General features: G+C 44.7%; 2 long non-coding RNA genes across 2 annotated transcripts; both read left to right on the top strand.

The window, feature by feature from the left end:
- Positions 1-305: 305 nt before the first annotated feature.
- LOC135296472 (uncharacterized) lies at positions 306-20696 on the top strand. Its single transcript, XR_010358572.1, has 3 exons — positions 306-794; positions 1896-2069; positions 20614-20696. It is a non-coding gene; the product is annotated as an uncharacterized LOC135296472 (long non-coding RNA).
- LOC135296471 (uncharacterized) lies at positions 17004-17792 on the top strand. Its single transcript, XR_010358571.1, has 2 exons — positions 17004-17113; positions 17440-17792. It is a non-coding gene; the product is annotated as an uncharacterized LOC135296471 (long non-coding RNA).
- Positions 20697-23670: the final 2974 nt, after the last annotated feature.

Raw genomic sequence — 23670 nt, 5'->3', positions numbered from 1 at the left:
CCCCAACTCCTGCCGCCGCGTGACGTCACCCCGCGCTGCCAAGGGGAGGGGGCAGGGAGGGGGTTAAATGCTAATGATATTAATGAACCCCCGAGCGGCTTCCACACAAAATGCAGCGGCTGCCGAGACGATTCCGCCTCCTCACTCGCCTTGTGCCCTCGCTGTCATAAAAAGCGACAACTCCCCACCCCCCCCGCAAAAAAACCCCAAAAAACAACAAAAAACCGCAGAAAAAAACACAACAGAAGAAAAAAAGAAAGCAGAATGAACGGATCAAGATGCCGTTTCTTTTGCGTTTTCCCGTGCTGAGGTGGAGCCCGCCCGCCGTTCGCCCCTGCCCTTGCCCTTGCCCCGGCCCGGGCCGCGGCTGTGCCGGCAGCCGGCGGGGAGCGGGCCGGGGCTGTGAGCCGGGCCGGGCCGAGCCGGGCCAGCCTCCAGCCTTCCCTCAGGGCAGCCGGACCGCCGTCCTGCCGCGGGAGCCGGAGGCTGGCCCGGGGGGAGCGGGCAGGGCCGGCCGGCTCCCGGAGGCGCTCGGCGGGCTGTGCTCCCGCTGCCCGGCGCCGGGACTTGTTGCACGGCGGCCGTGAGAGGGGATCGCCCGTGCCCGGTGCGGCTGCCCCGACCCCGGCACCGCCGCCCTCGCTGCCCCTCAGCAGCCCGCCGGCCCCGAGCGTCCCAGGAGCGCTGCCCGAGCCGCGGAGTAGCGGCGGCGAGGGGCCGGGGTGGGACCCTTTCTGAACTCTGCTTTCACCGGGAGGCTGCCGAGCTCTCCCACTCCCGCTGGGAACTGAGAGGTGAGAGAGGCTAGAGCAGCCGAAGGATGGTGAGAGGTGCGCATCTGGGGAGGAAGGGAAGACTATTTCTCCTGCCGATGCAAGCTGGGCCGGGCAACAGCAGAGCAGGGGCGGCAGGTGCTGTCCCTCGGTCCCTTCTTTCTCATCCCTGTCACTCGTGTGAGGAGGTGTTGATGCACCACAACTGACTTGCCCCTTATGGCTGTGGTCCTGGGAGAATGTGGTGTTCAGCCCAGTCCCAAACGCACTGTCCCCGTCCTCCTGCACTTCATATTTCATCCTTGCATCTTTCAGGTTATGGGTGACTCCTCTTGTGCTGGCACTGTAACTGTGTCGCAGGGCTGCATGACTCTGGGCAGCGCTGAAATCCCAGTGACTTTCTGCTCTTTGCTCCCCACGAGACCAGAGCATCCATGACACAGAAGGAAGCCTTGAACCAGGACAAGCCTGGTCCTGCCTAACACTGAGGGACACGGTCCAGAGGACTGGGAAGTTGCTCAGGGAGATCTCAGAAAGCAAAGAAACTGGTGGATCAGAGAATGCAGACAAATTCGCTCCAAATCTGCTTCCAGGGAGGCAGGGAAAAGTTCACCTCCTTGAGCAATGTGAAAAGCAACAGGGAAGGAGATGCTGCATTAGCAAGGTCTGAAGGCCAAAAGAAAGAGGATTAAATGGCAGCAGGGGCCAAATCTGGCCCCAGGCATCCCCTGATCTAGAGAGACAGATCTCTGGCCTTATAGAAGCCACGGTTGTTTGTGTTGTAACTCGAAGCCACCTCAAAAACACTGCAAAGGCTGATCAGACCATGTCCACAGGTTTCAGATGCACCTGAGAGAGTCTGCTCTGAACGCAGACAGGGCTTTCCCTCCCATGTACAGCATCAGGCTCTGCCAAGAGAAAAAAAGAAGAGCTCAAACATCCCACCTCTCCACCCAAAACTCCGCTAACATAACCCAGACGCCCAAAGATGGCTCTGCATGTGGGCTGGAGCTGCTGTTGCTGTGCAGAGAGCAAACAATCAGCCCTTCCCTGTTCCCTGGGCTGTGCCTGGCATTGCTCTGTAAACCTGTACCAGCTGAGGTTTGTCCTTTTTCTCTTCAGAGCCTTTCCTATGGTTCCTGTGGTGGACAGAGATATCTCAGCCCTGAAAAAGAAAGCAAGAGTCCTTCCAAAAGTAGAGGGAAGAGCTCTCTCCCACCTCCAGCTTTTTGCTGCAGGTTCTATCAAAGCTGTTTCCAGGGCCATTTGGACAAAAAGTATTTCAGTTTCCAAAAGGTGAGAAATTGCAGTTAATATTTAGTACTTGTAATGATTACCATTATTGCTATTTAACATTTACCGTATTATCCTGGTTTTTGATGGAGTAGTAGTTAATTTTCTTCATAGTAGCTGGCATAGTGCTGTGTTTGGGATTTGGGTGAGAATAATGTTGATAACACACTGATGTTTTAGTTATTGCTGAGCGGTGCTTATACAAAGTCAAGGATTTTTCAGCTTCTCATGCTGCCCTGCCAGAGAGTAGGCTGGGATGTGCAAAAAGATGGGAGGGTATGCTGCTGGGACAACTGCCCCAAACTGGCCATAGGTATATCCTATGCCATACAGCATCCTGCTGAACAAAAAAGCTGGGGGGAGATGGCAAGAGGAGTGGCTGGGCAGCAGTCAGTTGGTGGTGAGCAATTGTCCATCACTTTCACTGTATATCCCTTTACCATTATATTATTTTCCCTTCCTTTTCTGTTTCTTTAAGCTGCCTTTATCTGAGCCCTCAAGTTTTACCTTTTATTTTGATTCTCTTCCTCACCCCACTGTGCTGGCAGTAAATGAACATCTGTGTAGTGTTTAGCTGTCTGTTGGCTTAAACAGATTTTGTTTATTAAGCAGGCCTACATATACAGAAGCTACTAACACAGCAGTGAAATTTACTGTCTCCTTGTACTGCCTTGGAAGTACAAATACTTGTCAATCCTGCAGCAGGAAATGGCATGTGTTCCCTTCCAAGTGTATCTCCTTCAGGACACTGGACTCTACTGTTACGTGGTGATATTTCTCAGCATAGTGCCATGGTCTCTTGCCAGGTATATTTTATTTTCTTGGAGTATTAGCAGCAATAAAAATCCAATGCATGACCCATCTTCAAGTACAGTACTCCTTCTGCCTTTATCTTGCTTTTCTCCTCTGATCTTTGGGTGGGGAGCCAAAAGGTCTTCAGTGAATAAAAGCAAAAAAGGAAAAAGTGAAGAAGGTCAGGTGAGGAAAAAATTTAAAATGCCAGAGGTGTGTGGATATAGCAGCAGAATATATGGAAGTGCAGTTTTCAACAGCAACCAGGTTGGTAAGATAAGGCAAATCTTACATACCTGTTTTCTTGGAAAGGTGATAAGGAGGATAGAGCTATTTTCTCCAGGGAGGAGGAGCTGCTCTTGCTTTGGGATACTTGAGAAGCTATCTCCACTCCCCTCCTTTGGTGCATGTGCTGGGTGATATCCAGAGATGTCCTTTGGTGCCCTAGGCAGCCCTGTGCAGGGAGCTGAGAACAGCAGCAGCCTTGCAGCATAAATACCTTCAGGGTTTAGTTCTTTCAAATCACCCCAGAAATCTAAGGTGCCTTCCCTTCTTTGTAGGTTGCAGTCTGTGTTTTGTGGCACCACCACAAATCCTTTCTCTGTATCCCCCTGCATGCAGATGGATGGCAGCATCACTGTGAAAGCTGCTGAAGAGACCATGCTTCTCCTTGGCTGTCCCATCACAGTCCTGGTCTGTAAAATGGCTTTGCTTTTTGCCCAGCTCGGGCTGCTCCCTGTGTGGAAATGCACTTAACAAACTCTTTTGCAGCATTGCAATTTTTAAAATTTTCTTTGCAAAGCCCCTGCCCCACAGATGCATTCCTGGGAGGGCCCTGCACTGTACAACCAGCAGTGGTGGCATTGGCCCCCTTGTCCTTCCTGGGCCATCTCACTGTGCTGGTTTTGGCCAAGGTAGGTTGATTTTCCTCATGGGAGCTGGCATAAATCTGTGTTTTGGATTTGTGCTGGAAACAGTGTTGATAACACAGCAATGTTTTCATTACTGCCGAGCAGCTTTTACACAAAGTCAAGGCCTTTTCAGCCTCTCCCCGCATCCCACTATAGAGGGGGTGGGAGTGTGTCAGGAGCTGGGAGAGGATGAAGTACTCCAACAAACTAAAGGATATTCCAGACTCTATGGCATCATATAAAGCTGGGAAGGAAGGAGAAAGGGGAGGATGCTTGGAGTGATGGCATTTGCCTTCCCAAGTCACTGTTATGTGTGATGCAGCCCTGCTTTCCTGGGGATGGCTGAACACCTGCCTGCCCATAGGAAGGAGTGAATGAGTCCCTTGTTTTGCTTTGCTCACATGGATGGCTTTTGCTTCACCTATTAAACTGTCCTTATCTCAGCCCATGAATTTTTTCAGTTTTACTCTTCCCATTCTCTCCCCTGTTCCACTGTGAGAGTGGACAAGTGGCTGCGTGGGGCTGAGATGCCACCTGGGGCTAAGCCTCACCACACACCCAACGTAGCTGATTCTGATGGCTAAGGATGCTGTGTGGCAGCTGCCCTGGCAGCCACCATGGGTGCCCTGGGGCCAGGTTAGCATGCTGAGAGCCCCAGCTAACTAACAAAATCTACAACAAAACAAAAGTACATCACAGTCTGGTCCTGTGAATTTTCTCCAGCTGAATCAAGAAAAGTCTTTTTTCCCAAAATGTGAAAATACAAGGCACAGAAAGATGACCTGGTGAAGTCTGTCCTGTGAGCACTCCCTCTCTCCTGGTGCAAGAGGGATTTCCCTGTGCTCATGTACCCTCTGTAAAACAAAACTGCCTTCTGGCTGCAGCTGGGATGACTTTCCCTGAGCTGGTGGCACCATATGTTCCATCTCTGCATGCTGAGGTGTCCCACAGTGAATATATCAGTTACCTCTGGTGGGTTTGGGCTTGAACAGATCCCAGCCCATCCTCCAAGTGGGGTAATTTATCCAGCAATGCCTGTGTCCCTGCAGATGCCAGTGAAAAGTGGCAAGTTTCTCCCTTGTGCGTGTGCGTGCTCAGTTAAGATAGATAATGGCTGCGAGCAACAGCGACTGTACAGCTCAGTTTCCACATGTGCATCTGGAGTGCACACCAGCATCGTGCAGAACAGCAGGGAAATTTATACCTACGAAAGATAACTGGGGAAAGAGTATCGCTGTAAGTCATGGCACTTCTCCTCAATACTTGTATTCAGGGGTGGAACAAGCCTGAGTTCACTTGCAGCAATGAAATGCCCCATTAATCACGTATGCCTTTGAAAGGGATATGTCAGGCTTGGCTTATACGCCTACATTGGTACCTGATCCCATCTAGACAATGCCAGACAAGCGCTTAACAAAGCGGCTCTAGTTAGTAACTTGACTTATTTGTTAGTTTGCTAGTTAGATATAAATCAAAGTGTCGTAATAAGCCAATGATGTAGCAACAGCTGCAATCTAATTTAGCGAGAAACGGCCTCATTTTAGTTTTCCTGACATGAACACAAAAGACAGTATCAATACTGAAGCTGGCAGAGACACAGCTGTATAAAAGAAGTGAAAGGTCCAAATAAGAGGGCAAAAAAATATACTATAAACCAAATAAAAGAAAACTTAAAATTAGATTGGTCTTTAATAGTTTTAATTTGTCAGCAAAAGAAGTCTGACTACAAAGAATAAATACATCTTGGAGCTATGCTGTAACATTTAAAAATCATTTTATCAGTGTAGCAAACAAATAGCTCTGGCTATATCTTAAGTACTTGTTTGTGCATAGGAAAGACTTGCCTCAGCTATCACTCTGATTGGTTGTCCTTTCAATGTAATAATTTCTGTGGTAGACTGGCCTCCCAAATTTTGCTGTAGAAGCCTATTTACAAGCTGACCTTTGAGGCAATTGCAAAAAATACTGTCAGTGGCAGCAAAGAATGCTCTTAGGAAGGGCTGTATTTCTGGCTGTAATGCAATGGCTCAGCTCCATTGATTTCAATTTATCTATATCTCTTGATTTTGGCTGGAGACCAGATCTGTGGTATCTATTTTGGGAAATGAATTTAAAAACAACAACGGTAAATACTTCCAGATGCAGCATTGAATCAGCATATCATATTCAGCACTGCTTGAAACTATCGAGTCAGTTCTTGCGGGGAGATTTTTGAGAATATATGTATAGTTTAATAACTGACTAAGAAATTTATAGACAGGCTTGCTTTATCTCTTGCTTCATAAAATATAGGTCACAGAAGTATCCTTGCAGGTAGAGCAATCAGTAGCAAGTCCGAGCAGAGGAGAGCACAATATGCATCACTTAGCAATTAGCTAAATGTGTTATGAGGTTTGTTGGGGTTTTCTGCCTTTTGAGGTTTCAGACACTGATGAGAGCATGATGGTGAGCTTGCAAAGCCAATGGCCTGAGCCTGTATAACAATATCTAGCACTTTTACCTCTAAGAAAAGTGGAAAGCAGAGGTCTGCCATATTCCTCTGTAAAGTGAAATAATCCTGGTGCTGTTTACACTTATTCTGCCTGAACAGAAAATGTAGTCCAGTGAAAACACACCGCTGAGGCAGATTCTGATCCCACAGTCTTCCCTTGTAAACATGAAATAAGTAGTATTTTAACCAAATTCAGCAAGATTGCTGGGGTGCACGAGAGCTGAAAATGTGACGTGAACAGTCAAAGTTTTAGGCAGCCTATAAAAGCTTTTCCAGCCTGACTGGAAGAGCCCTGTCAGTCCTCAACCAAGATTTCACCATTAAAATTCAATGCATATCCTTGAACTTGCGGTGTATTTTGGTGGTTCACAAACCCCAGTGCATGGAGTGCTTTCTTCAGTGTGGGGCATTCAGGTGCTACCAACCCAGGGATTCTGAGCTCTAAGTGGTCTTAAAAGAGACTCTAGATATTTTTACTCATGCCCTCACATGATTTTTCCAGATACATTTCTGCTGCAATTGTCATAAAAATTTTTTATCACTATAAATATCAGAGAATTACAGGTGCGTGTATATAGGAGATGCTATCTCTCTGGTGGGGTGTGATCCACTATCTCTATGTCCCTCTTTTTTATGAAGCATGGATCTATTAAACAAATATAAATCAGGGGAATGTTTTATGAGAATGCCAGGACAGGGTTTTACCTTGTGAAGGCCATCAAATAAACAACAGTGGGCTGGGCTATGCTCAAACAATAAGGTTCTTTGAGTAACACAGATAAACCCCATTTTAGATACAGTGAGACAAAATACTCTGACAGAAGTGCTGGACTGTCCGGCACCCAGCAATGGAGTTTCCAGAGTTTGTTTCAAATTTTTAGGGCTATATAACTGCCTTGCATCGATTTCTCATGCCCTCTTTTAGGTCAGATGATTGCAGCAGATCTACTTGAGCAAACTGGATTTCTTCAGATTAGTTTGGGCAGCCAGACTGCCAGAGTGGCAGCAGATAAGCACTAAGACTGCAGCAGAACCACTTGTTCTCCCATGAATTTGGCTCGTTTGCCATGCAGAGACCTCTGGGGAAGAGCAGGCTGTACTTTCTGAGTAGGTGATTAGATGATGGTTTCTCATATGCAAAAGGCAATTCATGTCAGGCTGAACAACTTTTCCCAACCGTTCCTAGGGAAAAACAGGGCTCTAGATTTCAGCACCATGGTGCTCACAGGAATGTGCTAGCCCCTCACCTCCCCACCTGCTCAGTGGCTGTAATTGAAGGTGGAGTCACAGGTGAGAGTAGGCATAGTTTTTCAATTTTTTCCAAGATTTGTGCTATTAGAGACATTGGGAACTTCCCAGTTGCTGCTCTCCAGTGCAAGAGCAAGGCTGGAAGAGTCTGTCTGTACGTGGATGTGGATCTGCTGGAAAACACACTGTGGAGAGAGTTTCCTGCACATTTTCCTGTTCTGGTTTTCGAGTATGGGAGGAAGTTTTGTGGGGAAGAGCAGGTTCCATGTGTAAGCCAGGGATATTGGGCAGTGCTATGCTCTGAGGGTGGGAGCAAGAGCAAGTGAATAGCTGCAGTTTGCAACAGAGCAGGTTTGACTCTGTCCATGTGAGCAGACCTTGAAGAATAAATGGTGTACCCATAAGGAGCGCAGCAGCAGCAGTGTGGGAAACACACACGTGTTTGTTTCCCTTTTTGCCTGCCTGGATTTTGAGCCCCACTGCACTGTGTATAGGAAAAGGTACACCAGCCTGTTTGCAAAAAAATTCTTGCATTGGCTTAAATGCAGTTTTTGGTGGCAAGACCATAGAGAACGAGGCCAGCACCTCTCAGCGTTGAGCTGCTGTTGGAGTATTTGAGGCTGAGAAACCCTGGCCAGCCTAGCACATTGCTGTGTAGCAGGCATGACAATGCCATGTAAAAGAAGTTCCTGAAAGGCTTTCAGAAGTCAGAGCTGCTATACAACAGCCTGGGAGCTTGTTAGCTCCCTTGCTACATCTGCCTTGAGACGAACAAGAGCCCCCATCAATGCCATTTCGCCCTTCTGTACCTCAGGCCTGGCACCCACCCCACCTGCTCAGGACAGGCTTCCAGACAGACAGACAGACAGACGGACAAGGATGCACTTGCTCTTCCCTTCACACTTCTTTTTCTCCCCTTTTTCCTCCATGGCTTTTTGCTTTTAAAGGTTGCTGCTGACAAATCTATCTATTTGGGGCAAATTGTCAGTGAGAAACTTCCGCTCGAACTCTTTGGGACAAAACTGCCTCTTTGAAAGGGTAAATCCCGTTGCATGAAGGTCTGAACAATGGCCAAATGTGTTGCTGCTACTGCTGCCGCTGCTGCTGGGGCCGGGGCTGTGACAAAGAGCGGATTAATTGGTGCCGCGGCTGACTGGTTCGAGATGGCTCCACTCAGCCCGCGCCGCGGGGAGCCCCATTGACTGGGCCCCGAGTCCCACTTTTCACAAACTCCAAACAAAAGTCAATTTCTTTTTTATAAGGCGAGGGAAGAAAAAAAAAATCAGTTCATGTTTGAGCTCGGGAAGTTGACTTGTTGGATTATAGGGCGTCATGCTCTCTCTGTCTGTCTCTCCCATGCTTTAAAGTTGCTTCTCCCACTAAGAGAAGAGTGAAGAGGGGAAAATGGAAGCAAAAGGGAGACGTTCTCATCAGTGTGAGCATGGGAGTGGGCTCTGGGAATAGAAAGCTACCAAGGACCCTGGACTATGCAACTGTGCTGGAAACCAAGCAGGGGCTCTTCTTTGGGGGGTTAAACTTCTTCAGCCATCTGATGCTGTTCTGAAAGGTGTCTGCAGGACATTCAGTCCTTAGGCAGATAGTCCTGTCAGGGAATGAAACTGAGTCAACATGTTCAAAGTCATCATATCATGTGGGACTTCGTGACCAGCAGGGTCTCCTGGCTTTTTCCATCAGGGAAGGTTTTCTCACATGGGAGTGGGCAGCACAAATAGATGTCTTGTGTGCTTCTTGACTAACCTTTGACCTCCTCTGACTCTAAGCAGGTCAAACGAGGAAATGTAGAATGAGATTCCCAGTGGGTATATTGCATGCACTCAGAAAAACTACAAAATATATAGGAGCAATCAGAGAGAGAGGAAAAAAGAAAGAAAACCAGGGGATTACTCTTGTGCATACAGATGTTAATAGCCATTACGAAGTTGGCACAGTTTCTGCAGCTGAGGTTATACTGGAGCATTTTGGGGAGTTAATCCCTGTAATTGCTTTGATAATCTTGTGGTATTTAAGGTATCGCATAATCAATATTTAGCTTCTCTTTTAGAAAATAATGATCCCCAATAAAAGACAGAGGCTATTATCAGGTGTAACTGCTGACCCTCTCCTCCTGGAGGTGGTATAGTATCAGATCTCCAGGTTACCTGCAATTTATTTGCATACATTCTGGTTTTGCAAGGGAATATGTCACACTGGATTCTATTTCTCCTCTTTCTGCAGAGTGGATCCTTTGATCTAACTCTCACTAATTTTTTTGACACACAGGGGAGGGAGTAGGGCATCCAACAGTTAAAGTTAATTCCCTTGATTTTTTAAACACCATTTTCTGCAACTTATTCTGACTCTAATGGAAAACACAGTGTGATTTATCATCTACAGCTTTGCTGCAGACTATAAGGAGAAAAACAGCTTGAAGTTACAGTAGAAGAGTACAAGAGTGCAGCATTTTTATCTGAAGTCAATGACAATTCTTGTGTGTTATATCTCTGTGCACTTTGCTCATGAACTTTTGGTATTTTAAGGTCCACATAAGGTGATTACAGGTTACATTCTGTTTATGTTTTAAGTAGAGCTATCTTTGTAAAATGGGTACAGCAAGAGCCAAACAGTGGGAACATCTGTTCACATTATCCATATAACTCTGCAAGTATAGCTTAACTTGAAAAGAGCCTCTTGCTTCACTACTGAGCTGGGGGATTTAACACCACACCACACACCCCCCTCCCCCAAACCTTTGACTGTGACCTTCGCTACGCCACTGCATTTGCTTTTGCCCTCTGGATGTTCTTTGACTTTTGGCTAACCTGACACTGGAAAGACTCAGCTATCTTCCCAGGCTGATCCTCTTTTAGTCAGTTTTATATATCTGTTATAGTTCTGAATTAATCCATCTCTGATTTTATCAGTGAACAGAGAGAAACGAGAATCAACAGATCTGTTGAAAGGTGAAATTATCAGTTTCATTTATTTTCATTTTTCTTCCTCCTTACAAAACTCCATCAAGGAAACTCCAAAGATATGAAAGTGAAATTTCCTTTATTATACACTAAGTCTGGTATAGAGGTCTATAGGAAGCAAAGAGATCCTATGCTGGAGTTTTCCCTACTGTTGGGTATGCCCTTAAAATTTTCATGGTTTCCTAAGAGGAGCTTCATTAGTGTACAGAAGACAATACAAAGAATTATCGTTTTCATTGTGCCCCTATTCTGGCTGTCAGCTACCAAGCTCTTAAATGAAAGGAGGCAATTTTCAGCACAGCAGCTGAGTTGTGGGGAACTCCAAGGGAAGGAATGGTCTGATACGTCAAAGGTGTTGGAAAAATCAAAGGGAAAGGGACTGGAGAAGAGGTGGTTAGAATTGACTAGAAGGACATCATTAGTGATTTTAGAGAGAGCAATTCCTGCAGAGTGAAGTGGCTGGAAACCAGACTGCTGAGTGTCAGAGAGGTGAGTTCAAGAGAATGGGAGTAAACTGGTCATTTGAAAGGATAAGAGGTAAGGAGATGAGAAAGGCATAATGGTATGTAGAGGAGGGTTGTTTTTGCAGAGACTTCAGAGGCTTTTTTGAAAACAGACGAAGAGGGTGATCCATAGAAAGAGTCTGCTGGTGAGTCTGGAGAAAGAAAGTGCTAATGAAAGAAGAGTAGCAATGGGGGAGGCTGAAGGGACTGTAGCAGGGAGTGGGTGAAGAAAGGATTTTTTTCCAAGCATAAAAGCAAAGATGCAGAGGACAAACACAAGGGTCTAGAGAAATTCACCAGACCACATGCCTGGATGAAATAAGGCAGGATAGAGGCTGGAAGAGTTAGCAGTTAGTGCATGGGGAAGGGCAGTGATGGAAGCAAAGAGAAGAGCTGGGGCTAACTATCACCAGGAGTGACAAAAATGAGGGGAAAAAAAGATAATCAGAGTATCCAAAAAGTAACTGGACAGTGCACAAGGTCTTTCTGCAAATGGCAGAAACAGATATGCAGAGAGGTCAGTGCTCTCTGTTGAACTAGGAGTTGAAACTAGAGTTCTAAATATAGGACTTAAGCTGCAAAAATCAGCAAGAGAAACCAAATCAGTGACAGTGAGGATGAAAAGGAATGGTTACCAGGATCACCCTGTAAGGCAGCAGATAAAAGAAGAGGAGAAAGGAACTAGCACCACAGCTGGCAGACATAATGGAGGCCACAGCGAGGCAAGGAGGACGGGGGACACAACAGTGCCATTATGTACAAGGGATTTTGACATATTAATCCAGTTTGAGGAGTGGCCATAAAGGTTTCCAAAGTCGATGGTCCTGATTCAGTTGGTATAGTTGGGAAATATAAAGGACACTCTTAAAATGAAACAATGGTATACTGGGAAGAATCTATGGATTCCCTTTTATATTTTTCATCCATATAAATCCCTTGGAACCCTCAGAACTTGTCAGGTGTTTGGATTTGGATCTTGGACAGATGGATCTGTCTTCTGAGACTGCATTTTTGCTTCCTATCTAGAGAGTCTAGTGCTCAGCAATGGCTCTTGCACTAGTACTGAACAAAGTGCTTTCCTTTCACTCCACATTTTCTCTTCAGTGCCAAGATCAACATACAGGTGCCTATATCAACCAGGAGGCACTTTAAAAACCATTATTTTGGGGATAAAGTATTTACTTTTCCTCCTGTCTACTATGGGACAATGCTGAGCAGCTCAGTCACCCTGCCTGTGTCTCAGACTGTCAGTCTGGTGCAGCTCGTGGACAAAGTTCTGACACTGTACAGGGGACTGTAGAGAAATAAAAAGGAGACTTGTGCTTTCTTCTGTCTTTAGAGCTGTATAGGCAGTTTTGGGCTTCTAAGAGAAGCAGACCTATTATATTGAAACTTTACAAGGGTGGTCTGTGCATGGGCACTATGTTTGCTGGCATCAGTTAGTCATCAAGGTAGCCTTGATTTTTCATACATTTTTCAAACCTTCTGCCTCTCAGAGTCCAGGCTGCTTCTGCCAGAGCACCAAGCAGGGAAAGAAACACTATATTTTTCCTGCAAATGAAACATATTTGGTATGAAAACTACCAAGAAGCAGCAAATGTGCAGCCTTGCTGTGCTTTGTGTCACAGCAAAGGTCACGTTTGAGAGTTGAGGTCACTCTAAAGTTGCAAAGGACAAGGACTGACATTTCTCTTTCTGTTGAGTCCATGAGCTTCTCACCCACAGAAAAGTTCAGAGGATGGAGAAAGCCCATACAGACCTTCTGGGCTGGGAAGGCAGCTCATCACACCCCTCAGGGCTGAGAAGAGGGCAAGGTGGAATTTCTATTTCAGGCAATAGTACTGGAGTTGGAACATTTATAGTATCTCAGGTCCAACTCCAGTCTTGCCAAGGCAGTGCATTCAATGAGCTGGGTTGGACCTCACTCGAGTTTGACTAAAAAGGATCATGTTTCTGTTGTGACAAGATAAATTATATGCATTTTAGGTGCCCTGGTTTACATTCTCTGTCCATAAATCCTTTTTATGGTTATTTGTATGGCATTGTTATATCTAGATGACATCTGAACATAATTTAATTTAGCTGCACATTACCAGGATCTACACTATCTGGTAAAAATAATTTATTTCCCCTGGAAAATGAACTGCAAGGAGGCATCTTCCACAAACTGTGAAAAAGCACTTTAATGTCAGAGTCAGACAGGTAATTCCAGTTCTGGGTACACACAACCCAGTATGTTGTGTCAAGAAGGTAAATGAGTGTTCCAGCTGCTGTGAAATATTTCCACTGATCATCTATTTAGTTTGAAATAACAAGTCTTAAATTGTTATGTTCATTACTGAGTGTCCTGGTTTTGGCTGTTAGAGAGTTAAATTCTCTTCCCAGTAGCTGGTACAGCTCTGTGTTTTGGATTCGGTTTGAGAATAATGTCGATAACACACTGATGTTTTAGTTGTTGCTAAGTAGTGTTTACCCAAAGTCAAGGACTTTCCAGTTTCTCATGCTCTGCCAAGAGGAGATGCACTAAAAGCCAGGAGGGAGCACAGCCAGGACAGGGGACTTGAACCAGCCAAAGGGATATTCCATGTCATAGAACGTCATGCTCAGTATACAAACCAGGAGGAATTGTCTGGGAGGGGCTGGTAGTAGTTCCAGAATGGGCTGGGATTTGGTCAACAGGAGTAAACAATTGTATTGTACATCACTTGTCTTTCTTGGGTTTTATCTTTTTCTCTCTTTTCATTGTCTCCCTTTTCTTTACAACTATTATCACAGTGTTATTATTATATTTTATTTCAACCATTAAACTGCTCTTACCTCAACCTATGGGTTTTAACTTCTTTCTGATTCTGCTTCCCAACCCCACTGGTGGGAGGTGCGTGTGTGTGTGTGTGAAAGCAGCTGTGTGGTTGTCAGCTGGGATTAAACTATGACACTGAGAAAAATGTTTTACATTTTATTCTGCTGAGTATTAACTAGGTTTTCCCAATTAATTAGGCATTGCATTACTTATGATGTAAAGAGCAGTTAAATGAGTATTACAAGACATTGAAACTATTTTTATCAGAGCCCTCTGTTGCGATTGGTACTGTATAAACAAACAGAAGAGATTAATTTTACTTGACTTTAAAAAATCCAAATTGAAGACTTGGTTATGTTCACCTCCTTTGTGCTGAGAAAAAAATATGTATTGTGACGCACTTTTCAGATCTATTTTAGATTTTGAATTTGGATGAAATTAATTACTTCATAAACATGCCAATTTAATAGTCTGCTTCCTGTCAGGTGAATTCTAGACAGGTCATTGAGGGTCTGACGGCTTAGGAGGGAAAAAAGATCAGAATGGAAAAATCATCATCTCCTTACAAATGGGAAACCAAGGTGTAGAGGGAATGAAGGTGGGATTCATCTGCCCTCAGACAGGCTTTTGCATTGCTAGCTGCACATGTTCAAGTTTTGTTTGTGGATTTTTCATAGTCAATCATGGGAAAAGTGTCCTGGAGCACAGTTCATTCTTGGTGTTCCAGACATTCAATATAAGCACGCCTTGGTTAGTAGTTGTATGATGTCTTACCTTCCATTGGCTCTCAAGGCATTCAGTCTCACAAGGCTCAGGTGCAGAAAACATCACACGGCTATTAAAGGTCAGGTGACATGAATCCCCCTGGCTCCATATCCCATGGGAGATTTGTCTTGTGTCTGAGGATGAGCCCAGTTTTCCTGAGAATTTAACAGGGACCCCCTTCTCTGAAGACCCTGGCTTTAGTAGCAATACCCTTCTGAGGGAGAGCCTGATGCTGGGCATCCTGGAATTTTTCATAAGCTATAAAGCCATAACCACTGATGTGGGATTGCTTGTCTCTCCTCTGAATGATCAAGAAAATCATTGCCTGGTTGTGGTGTTCCGTGGGGGCAAGGTAGAGCCCTCCAGCAGTCCAGAGATGGGACTTCCAGAGTGAGGGAGAGTGAATTGCTTCTTTTCTCTATACAGATCCTATACCAATAACTTGATTGCTTTTCCCCATCAATCAGTCCCACATGATGCCAAACATCCCTCAGGACATTGCAGGCAGAAACATACAAGGCGTGTCCAGCTGAGGATATTTTTGATAGGTGGCATGATTCAAATCTCCTCATCCACAACCAAGACATTTCTAGGGCAATCAAGGGACCCTTGGGAGGATCATTAATATACTTTGTGCCACTTCTTTGGAGAGTAAAGAGACAGAGATGCCAATGTACTTACCAATTATTCTACTAGAGAATATGTACATGGCGGCAGAACCAAACCATCAAAATAAGAATTCCAAGAACTCTGACTCTTGGTCAGGCATGTTGCATTTTGCCTGACTGCAGCTTTCACATCTGATTAGTTCAAGGCCTTTTGGGTTTTTTTTAATGCTACTTCACTGACACATAACTTCTCTAAAGAGGGAGAAACTGCATCAAGGTCAAAGCTGACATATTCCACTGTGAACCAATGGCAGTGAAGGATAAGACTGGAGATACCCTGATTTTCAGGCCTGTTTTCATCACTATATCAAACTTCTTCCTCAGTTAACCAAGAAAATTCTCCAAACCGTACTGTTTCAGGCTTTTTTCCAATGTAAATTTTAAGCTCATTTAATTTTGTCCAAGAATATGGGTTGCATAGACAGATATTTGTGCAGGGACGTACATTTGTATGTTTATATTGGGGAACAATTATGACTCTCTTCTACTCCCCTCTGTTGTTCTCTGTTGAGTAGAAAAGACTCGGAACAATTAATTTCATGTCTCTTCTCTAAGCCAAAGAAGCACTCTAAATCTTTACTTTCAAGAAGCAATTAACTTCAGGTTTATTAGTCAAGTTATGCTATGAGGTTTCAGTCTTTCATTGTACACTGTGAATTTTAATTACAATTTATTAAAATAATTTAATTGACTTCAGTCAATGGGCGTGAATGAGGGCAGAATTTCCCTGAGAAAGCTGTAGACAGAAGAAAAGGCCACCCATCCTAAATGCCTTCTGCCTGCCCTTTTTTGGGTTGCATCAGACTGTTTGAAAGAGGGCTGCATTTATCATCTTTGATGCCTCCAGCTCAATGGTCAATTCATATTAGATTCCACAAAAGGCAGTGAACCAAATTCATCTCTGATACAATTCCATTGACTTCAATGGTCTCACCACAGGGATTAATCTGGCCTAATATTATAGAGTTAGAATGTGTGTGTGTGTACTATCAGCCCAGGCTCTTTGCTGGAGATCATGCCGTGTAAAAGCTGGTGGCTGTTGCAGTTGCAATTTGTTCAAGCAATCCAATTCCTTTTGTTGACCCACTGGAGTTCTCATTCCAAAAAAAAAAAAAAAAGACAACCAAAAACCCCTCCAAATCTCTAATCAATTTGGAACTGCAGCTGAATTTAGATGTATATTTGCTAATTTGGTGTATTATGCATGCAAATATTGGCATAAAAGGTGTTTCAATTATTTTCTAAGGCAGGGACCTATGCATTCTGCGCAGTCACAAAGAGTTTAAATGGAGTTATTTTTCCCTGCCTATAATCGTTCTCCCTTTTAAGTACCCAGGCAGAAAAAGTAAGTTTACTGCTTCTAGCACAATGGCTCTCTTCACTTTTAGGTTTGGGAGACCTGGGTGACCTACGAAAGTTAATTAGAAGGTTAACAAAGACTAAGGCAGAGTAGAATACAGCGCCTCTCCTCCAGCCAAAGATGTCATCCATTAATTAGGGAAATCGTTAAGGTGGCCTTCATTGAATCCATAGAAAATTGTCAGTTTGCCGTCGACAGTTTTGATCAGATTTTCCTGTCCCAATAACACCACCCTTAATGGCAGGAGGCGCGGAGGGCTGGGGCCGGGCCGGGAGGGGCGCGGGGGAAGTGTGCGCGCAGGGGGAGTGTGTGCTTCAGCCGCAGTACAGTTAAACAGCCGCCGATTGTGACGGCTTTGATTCTCAGGCTTACACGGCATACTTATTCCATGATGTAATCTTTATTGAACCTGGAGGCTTGGGGGTGGGGGGCAGGGGGCAAGTGGAACTCGCTGCTGCCGCCGCTGCCTCCCAGCCGCAGGAAGCGCCGGGAGTTAATATCGCAGTCACCATCGGCAGGGCTCGCTGCTTTGGCATGGTAATACGCTATCTGACTCCCCTCTCCTCCTCGCTGAAAAGTGTCTGCTCCCAGCGACAGAGCAAACAGCCATCTGCACAGCAGACCCTTCACTCCTCCAAGAATACGTTCGCTTTAAAGTTGAAGGGCCTTTTTTGTAGATCTTGGATTTATTTTTTTTTTTATACTCTCTTTTGCGACTACAGTACCAAATTGGTGTTGCTATGGAGAATTTCAAGTGAAATGTTGGACAGTCCTGGAGTTTTAACATGTACATTTTTTAACCTGCTGGGAGAACTGGTTAGCTGGAGTTTTTACTGGTTTGGTTGTGACCACTTTCCCTACAGGTTGGAGGAAGCTGTGTCAAGGACAGCGGCTGCAGCGAGTCCAGCCTGCTCAGTGTTGAGACCAAGAAAGTGACCTAGCACTGAAGAAGTGTTTTGTTTGAACATGGGAAGCCATCACTTCCCAGGGGAGGAAGGCAAAGACAAGGGCTACTGCAATCTGGGGTGTTTACATTTAAACAATGCTGTCCTAGCTCTAATGTGCTGGAAACTATTGCCTGGAGCCATTGGTTTGAGGGTCTTAAACACGAGGAACCAAGAGCTGTTTGGATATCTAGAGGCCTATATCCTATGCAGCATGTGGCACATGATGTCTGAGAAAGATTTTAAAAATAAAACAATGATATTAAATGTTATTAATTATATTAAAGAATAATACTTTAACTGACTGGTGTTCAGGCTAAATTAAGCACAATTCTGGACCATTAAAGACCAACATGCTATTAAAAATATCTTGCACTTATTCTTGCACCTCAAATTCTGGTAAAAATCTTCTTCATGTTAGCATGAATCTCTCTACCCAAAAGAATTTACATGCAAAATACCAAGAAAAAGCAAGTTTTTATATTTACAAGGCACACATCTGCCTCATTGCTTATATTCTGTACAATGTATTGTTCATAGGTATATATAATATATGTATATTAGAATTCAAGCTCTCTTATAACATAATTCAAGTTTGTGTCTTTAGAATGCAGAAGATGTCATAAGTATCAGCACAGAAACAGTAGCAAAAAAATGCTGAGCTGCTTCTGGTATGCTCTGTGCAACCCTCAGATTTTCTGCATCCTCCCTGTGCCTAAAGGGACAGGCTTAAGCTGGGACAGAGTTAGTTTTCTTCCTAGTATCTTGTACAGCGCTGTGGTTTGCATTCAGCCTGAGAGCAATGTTGGTATCACACTGATGTTTTAGTTGTTGCTAAGTAGTGCTTACCCAAAATCAAGGACTTTCCAGTTTCTCATGCTCTGCCAGCAAGGAGGCACAGAAGAAGCCAGGAGGGATCATAGCCAGGACAGCTGACCCAAACTAGCCAAAGGGATATTGCATGCCATAAAACATCATGCTCAGTATATAAGCTGGGGGAGTAGTCTGGGAGGGGCTGATTGTGCTTTGGGGATGGACTGGGCATCGGTCAGTGCATGGTGAGCATTGTGTTGAGTATAATGTGCCTCTCTTGGGCTTTATCTCTCTCTTTTTGTTGTCTTCCTTTTCATTACTACTACTTTCTTAATTATTACTATTATTTTTATCGCTGGGGGCTGTGCACAAATCACAAACGGGATGGGACTGCTAGGAACGTGCCTTGAGCTGTTTTATTTTCCAGCATCAGTCTCATTACATGGTTACGACAATGGGAAGATGCCATCAGCTCCCATCCCAGGCAGCAGACCAAGAACTAAATGTTACAACTTACTTCATAAGTTTTTTGACCAATCACACACAGCAAAAGCATATTGACAGTAGCTCTACCCAACCACTATAAGCACACATACCTTCAGTTAAAACAATGTTTGCTTATTTCAAATACAATACCTGTTTGCAAGCCTTAAAACACAATGCACAGAGCTCCATTATTAAGCTTAGAACTTCCTAATATCTCACTAGATATACTTTTCTGCAAATTAGGGAGTTATTCTAAACAAGTGTTAATACACAGACCATTGTTCCATTTGTCCTTATTTTTCTACTTTTTGCATAGTTTTTCTGCTGACTTATTTTACGGCTACTGCTTAGCTTTAATCACAGTTCTGCAGCTTTCCCAAACCCCTTTGATTTTATGGATTCCCACAATTATTATTATTTTATTTTCAGTAGTGAGCTGCTCTTGTCTCAATTCATGGGTTTTATCTTTATTTCCTATTCTCCTCCCTGTGCCATTGGGGTGGGTGTGTGTGTGAGTGAGTGGCTGCCTGGTACTGGTTGCCAGCTGGAGCTAAACCATGTCATGGAGATGGAACAAGGTATATTCCATGAGCAAGGCTTTCTCCATGTGTTGAAGGGCTCCCAGAGACTTGTGATTTGAACTGGAGAGGCACCACGTTCCCACAGCTCTGTTTTGGACATTTTTCTGGTTTAGGCTAAGAGAAAAACAAACTCACCCATTGTGTAACCACTGAGACCCCCAGATAAAGTGCTGTAAGAGAGCCACACACTATTATTCTTTTTCTATGGAGCGGCAGAGGCTGTACAAGAGTTACATTGGATTTTTATATGTTTTCCTACGTCCTTTTGTCTTCTAGTAGCACTCCTGTGGCTTTGAGAGCAACTAGAGGCAGGTTCCTAAATTTAAGGTGGCATCCCTGGGAGGCTTTGGAAATCATTCTGGATAGGACAACACAGGGTCTCTGTTGCTTAGACATGTTTTCTACATCTTAGACATGCAACTACATCCTCCCTATGGAGAGCTCATGTCAGTGTTGACTTTGGCACTCCTGCAATGAATTTTCTGGAACTATGGAAAAGCATTTGTACAAAACCCCTGGTAATCAGTGCATTACTAACGAAGGTGTATGATCAGGATCAAATCTCAAGTGTGGGAGAAGCTTATTGTACCTACAGCTATAAGAAACATACCAAACAAGAGAATATGATGTCTTAGAGATGATTTTTTCTCAGCTGATGGTCCTGGAGTTGCAGGCCAAATTTGTATACTTGGTATGGAATATTACTGCATTTTTCATGTATTTTTTTTTCCCCTTGAGAGCTGTGACTGGGAGCAAAGCAAACAAAAGTCACTGCAAGCACAATTTTACAGTGATTTCAGTTAATACAGCTTTGAGAAGGCTGGTAAAAGACGAGCACTAATACTGCTTTTTAACTGTGCTCTATATAGCAGCACTTAAAAGTGACAGACAAGTCACTGGCTTTGAGGTTTTTAAACTAAAATTTCTTAAAATGGCACAGGAAGGAACTAGTTACAGGAGACAAGTCAACAGAAGGCCAGTCAAAACTGATGGAAGTTCTCTGGAGCCTGGTTTTGGCTTCTTGCGCAGTTTCTCCCCCTGCCATCTTTAAAAGCATCATGGAAGGTATTTCAGGGAAAGTCTGAGTATCTAGAAAGTAGATAATTCCACTTAACTGCAGTAATCTGATCCTGTTTTCATGTCCTGAGTGTCTTTTTCTATTCACAGTGAGCAGGGGACCACTTGTAAATCTCACTATTTTGACCTATTTCAGCCTCCCATGTCAAGATAAGATGAACTGTGCCCTGAAAATGCCTACTTCCCTCCTTGGAGTATAAAAAGGATCTGGAGAATTCATCTGAGTTAGGCTCATTCTTGAAACTGAGTGCTTCATCTAAAGCAGAAGCATTTTCTTGTCAAGGGACTCCCGAATATAACAACTTGTGGGAGGAACGAAGGACTACAGCAGAGCTATGAGGTGGAAAAGGAGCTGGCTAGAGAAGAGAAGGCAGTTGGTTATGCTGGGACTATGCTGGAAGGGAATTTCACTCCTGGAATACCTCAAGATGATTTATATTTTAAATAGATGGATGGATGCAAAATAGAGCAGCATCCACTATAAAGAGTAGGACTGGACTATTCAGGAGCAGATGTTGGCCTTTATAAATAAAATGGAAATGGTTTGTAATTGTGCAAAATGCTTTTAAAGGTGAATCGGAAGTATCTCTGCTTGGAGCCAGAAGTTCATTACATAGAAATGCAAAAAGGAGAAAAAAAGTACCTCCTTCTCTTACTCACCACACTCTGACCATGAGACTCCAAAGTTATAGGGTTGCCAAGTAGGCAAATGCAATTCCAGTTTATATCAAATGAGCTGTTTCCAGTAGAGAAAGGAAAACAGGAATGCTGTGCTCTGCCATGCACTGAGACTTCCTGTGGAATTCTATGAACAAAACCTGCAGAAATGGAGGCTATCACAAGTGACTAAAATAAGGTCTAAAGACCCAAGAAAAGAGCATGAGACCTTGCAGAAGGGATTAAAGCAACATCTGAAGGCTTTGCTGAAAGGCTTAGGAGATGGCCTGAGACTGGAGGTAAAATTTTTTAGGGGCAGCAGAAGCTGGAACAAGTTCAAAATAAATGAATAAGGAACCAGTAACCAGATGGCTGAGGACCAGAAGCTTTTCCGGGGACAGAGGAGGCCAAGGAATCTTTGGCAAGCTTGGAGGTTACTAACAGAGCAGGACAGCAATGAGGATTTAAAAAGCTAAAAATACCAACAGCACAAGGAAATCAAAAAGTTGCAAAAGTCAGAAACCTGATGTGGAATTAAGTTTGTCGGAGGACTTCTACTGCCTAGCTTTATAACACTGTCACAACTGCAGAAATAGGAAAGAAATAAGTCAAGCTGTACCAATACATAAGAAACTGGCTAAAAAATTGCAGTGAATGATCTAAGAAGGCATGCCCAGAACCCTTGTGTCAGAAAAGATGGACAGCAACAGTGTTTCCCAGGAACCAAACAGATCTGAAACATTACCTGCAGAAAAAAAGGGGGAAAAAGGAAAAAAAAAAAAAAGAAAAACTTTGTTTCCAAACTGGGGCACACATTCCAAAGCCAGAAACCATCCCAGTAGACTGGGGCTCACTGGGGTCTTGGGTCTCAGGGAAGAGAAGGGGAATATCTACCCAAGCTAGGAAGAACCTGAGGAACCTTCCCTCCTGGCACACCTCCAGCAAAGTCTGCCAAGATGCTTTGGCAATGGACCAGTTTAGAGGGACTCAGCTGGACTTGGCCTGGCCTGCAAAGACCAGCAAAAGGAGGCCAGAGCCATTCTGAAAGGTGCTGGAATTTGTCACGGGGCTCAGCTGCAGCTGTGTGCTGAAAGGGGACATTGCTGAGGGGCAGAGAGAGAGGAGCTCAGTGCTGCAGACACCAGGAGTACGGGCAAGAGTCTGCACACAGGATGGGGATCCCCCTTGTGCCACTTCTGAGTGATTAGAAGGAAGGATAAAGTTGGTTTGTGCGAAGGGGAAAATGTTTGCTAAGCCCTGTTAACTACCTATTTAAGGGGAGCAGGTAGAGAAATACCACAACAGCTACAGCCTGGAGTGCGGCCAAATGGAGCAACTGGTGGTACCCAGTGAAACCCCTTGCCCAGCTTTGCAGGGGAAAAGGTGCAGCTCTGAAAGTACAAGGAAGCAGAAGGGTCAGAGATAGCAAAAGAAAGCTGAGGAGGATCCAAGATGCACCTGGAGATCTGGGAAACCCTGGCAGTGAATGCCGCAGTGCGTCAGGGCTGGTGCCTGCACAGGCGGGTTGCTTTGGAGCAGGAGTGCAGCTTTGAAGCTAATGCTGTGATGACCCTCACTTCCCGCAGGCTGGCTCTGCCACAGAGCCCCTGAAGTGCTCCCAAGCTCATCTCCTGTCAGAGAACACCACTTGGGCAGCAGCACTTGCGTGGTGGGCTGTTTAGGCCAGAGAGAAGCTGGCTAAAGGTTGTATGAAGGAAACTCCCCCAGGCTGCAGGCGGTGCAGATTTGGAGGCCAATAATTGTTGCAGTCCTCTGTTGAGCCAAAATTCTTGCTAACACCAACGGAGCCAGACCATATGGTGATTGTGCAGTTGTGAGTTATGGGCAGCAAACAGAGAGAGTGTGAGTGCTGGGTCGGATGTCTTTTTAATGACTCTAGTTAATGAAAAAAACTGTGAAGCTCTGCCTCTGGTAAGGGATCAAGGATAGCTCCTCTGAGTCCTGAAGTCACTTGTTCTACTTCATAATGAAGACTCAAGGCTCATCTTTAGAGGCAATGACCCATTAAACTGCCCCACACTGTCAGGGGAGAAGGCATTGTACAGACCACTGAAGACCTAAAGGTGCCTGCAGCAGTGACTTGGACGTCATCCACAGGTCCGGAGAGGGGAGGTGGTACTGCGTGCCCTGGGACAAAGTAGAGCCTGCTGAAAGAAGTCACGCCATTGTAGGTGCAGCCACTGCCGTGAGAGAATAACACCTTGGGTATTGCAGTCTGCTTTCCATACTTAGTTTTAAGAAGAGTTGGCAAGTGGCAGTGGAAGCAAAGAGCAGGGGTGGAGGGCAGGAGACAGCATTTCTACTGCGTCAGTAAGCAGCACTTGAAAGTGCCGGCTTCTGGCTGACGCTGAGGGATCTTGGAAGCAGTCACTGCAAAATAGGTCCCTCTCAGCCTGTCTGCTCTGCTGAGATGGCTCAGGGCACACTCAGAGACTGCTGGTAAGAAAGGCTGCATTTACAACCAGCCTGGGATCAGATCAAGGCTACCACTGAGCTTGAGCTTCCTGAAATGAGA

Source organism: Passer domesticus, chromosome 3, assembly GCF_036417665.1.
Source record: "Passer domesticus isolate bPasDom1 chromosome 3, bPasDom1.hap1, whole genome shotgun sequence".
Lineage (NCBI taxonomy): Eukaryota > Metazoa > Chordata > Aves > Passeriformes > Passeridae > Passer > Passer domesticus.
Note: the sequence above shows the minus strand (reverse complement) of the source record. Positions and strands in the feature narration are given on the sequence as shown.